This window comes from Malus domestica, chromosome 13 (assembly GCF_042453785.1).
Source record: "Malus domestica chromosome 13, GDT2T_hap1".
Lineage (NCBI taxonomy): Eukaryota > Viridiplantae > Streptophyta > Magnoliopsida > Rosales > Rosaceae > Malus > Malus domestica.
This window is the reverse complement of record NC_091673.1, coordinates 42,501,625-42,504,222: the sequence shown is the minus strand read 5'-3', so window position 1 is coordinate 42,504,222 and position 2,598 is coordinate 42,501,625. Positions and strand designations below refer to the sequence as shown.

The following is a 2,598-nucleotide window of genomic DNA, read 5'->3' as shown; positions in this document are numbered from 1 at the left end:
TAACAATTAAGCTCCAATGAGTTGATTTTTCTGATTGCTCAGATATGAAATTATAGGGAAGACACTTGCAGTATCATTCTTTAACAACTAAACACTGTCTATGATTCTATTGCTCAATTGTAGACCAAATTCAGACCTAAAAGAAATTAATTATGACGAATGCAGCAGAGCCACTGAGTTCATAAAAGCATCAATTGAGGACTTGAATAAACACGAGTACAAAAATCAACTCATGGTTCATGTGCCAAAGGTCAGGTGATAATTAGACAATAAGGTTCAAATGTCTATGACAAAATATAGATATGTTGACTAAAGTTTCCAACATGCGGATCTCATATTATGCAATAACTACAATGTGAGTCCCCATTTCTTAAAAAGTTGACACGTGCTCCTCGGTTAGGCTAACCAAGTGGGTTAAAACATGACCGTGTTTCTATGGTGCCTCAAGCTCAAACGAAAAGCCCTAAAATAGTTAAGCAGTCAGATGAGAGCACATCCTACTCTTACAGTTACAACAGAACCAGGCATGGTAAAAAAAGAAAATAACAAAATGTTCTTTGAACAAGTTTGATAAAAAGGAAAAGATAATAAAGGTGCATCTAGGAAACCATAAACCAGATAGGGTAACAAAATGATAATGGGAAGGTGGCATACCTTGACTGGAAATGTACCCATTGGAAGTTTGGTTGTAAGCAGCTCCCTCAAACGACGAATTGCCTTAACCTTGTTTGCTAAAATGTCAAGTAACAGCAACAGTTCCTCTGTTTGTAATGGAAAGTTTGGGGAAAGGCAGAGTATTGGCCTTAATCCTTTCTTATACTCATTCTCCTTGCTAGCACCCTTGTGACGATTCCTGTTATCAGAACTTGTGGAAGAAGATGCATTTATATCCCTTCCTCTCCGGTGATCATCACCCTTCACAATAATGTCCACATTACTTCTTCCGGGTCTGCTTTGATTTCTTGAAAGAGAATCCCCTAGCAGATCACTCACCTTCTCATCTACACAGAGAGAACTTCTAGGCGGCACAATCTTTTTCTGCCCTTCATTTTCAGTACCCCGTTTCCTCCATCCACCAAACCATCCTTTCTTTTCCTGCTTATTCTCTCCATTTCTACCACTGCTAACATCTTCAATAGGAATCTCCCTGTGATCATAACAACTATGACGATGCTCAATAATCCCATCACCATTTTCGTTTGACAATTCTGACGAATCCAATTTAAGTGCATTTTCAGGTTCCCTCCTCTCATCCTCTATCAGAATATCATTAAACTGCTCACTTTCTGTTTCATTTTCATTACAGGATGAGAAGAGCTTGTCATCAGTCATAGCCCCTTCTAGATTTGATACTCACAACCACATTATGCATATCATATACCCTGGCCTTCCACGGGCCAACCATTTCTATTTTCTCCTGCCGCCTCCAGGTCATTTGAGGTAAAAGTACTGTCTGAGTCACATCAATCCCAGGCCTGAATATGTTAGTCTGAGACATTGCAACCACCTCTTGCCGAACCTCTTCTTCAGTTGCTTGAGAACCAGCACCATCCAAAGCATTCATCACCTCCTTATCCTTGTGCGAGATCATGCAAAGTGACCCGGGAGGCACCATACCATCCTCAGACCCATCACCGAGGAAAAGAACACTCTGATCAGAACGCTGAATTCGCAAACCATCAAAACCAGCCAATGTCATATCTGCTCTCAAATTTGCACCCCATTTCCAGATCTTGCAAGTATCTGATGGGGCAATCCTAGAAATGAAAGGTATAACAGAACTCTCAAAGTGGAATGTAATTTCCATGTAGAAATCCCTCATCCTTCGCATTGTTCCAATTAAACGAGGTAACCTTCTGCACCATTTTGCCCAAGCCAGTGGCAGGTAGTGCCTAACTATGATCATGGAAATTGCTTCTTCTATATTGCAAATTGCTTCCTGGAGTGCACTCCATCCATGTTCCTTCTGCAAGCTCTAATCCGCACCGGCAACCATAAGCATTTCGGTCGCTGTCTGGTCACCAAGTTTTACAGCCAAGTGAAGAGGGGTTTCATGGTTTCGGACATCTCTCCGGTCAATGACGGCAGCAATGGCATCAGCCTTCTCTTCCTCAGCTAATGAAGCTGATTGAGTTCGAATCTCAGCAGGGTCACAAAGCCGCGGGAGGCCAGCTAGAATCCTCCTGAGACCGGCATAATCCCTCGTGACTATGGCCTTGTGCACAGGGCTATGATCATACTTCGACACAACGATTCCAGCCATGCCTCAGGAGTATATAACAACAATCCGAACTAATACACACAACCAGTAACCCAATCAAATATCTAATACCGGAAACAAAATCAGAACTTAAAAGCACCGCCCCAAATTAGAACTTAAAAACACCCTACAGTATGACCAGAACCTAATTGTTAATTATAAGAAGTAAACTCGAAAATCGAAACAGGCCCAATTCATAAATGATCAAGAAATTGATGAATTTGTTGCAATCTTTTTCCAGAAACGAATCGAACCCAAATCAGATTAGACAGAGATGGCACAAGAAAACCGAAAGAGATAGTTGACGCCTAAGAAAAGTATCAGCGGTGGGCGGCCCA

General features: G+C 41.6%; 1 pseudogene; it reads right to left on the bottom strand.

Moving 5' to 3' along the window:
* Window positions 1–240: 240 nt before the first annotated feature.
* Window positions 241–2,263, bottom strand: LOC103453333 (uncharacterized; annotated as a pseudogene).
* Window positions 2,264–2,598: the final 335 nt, after the last annotated feature.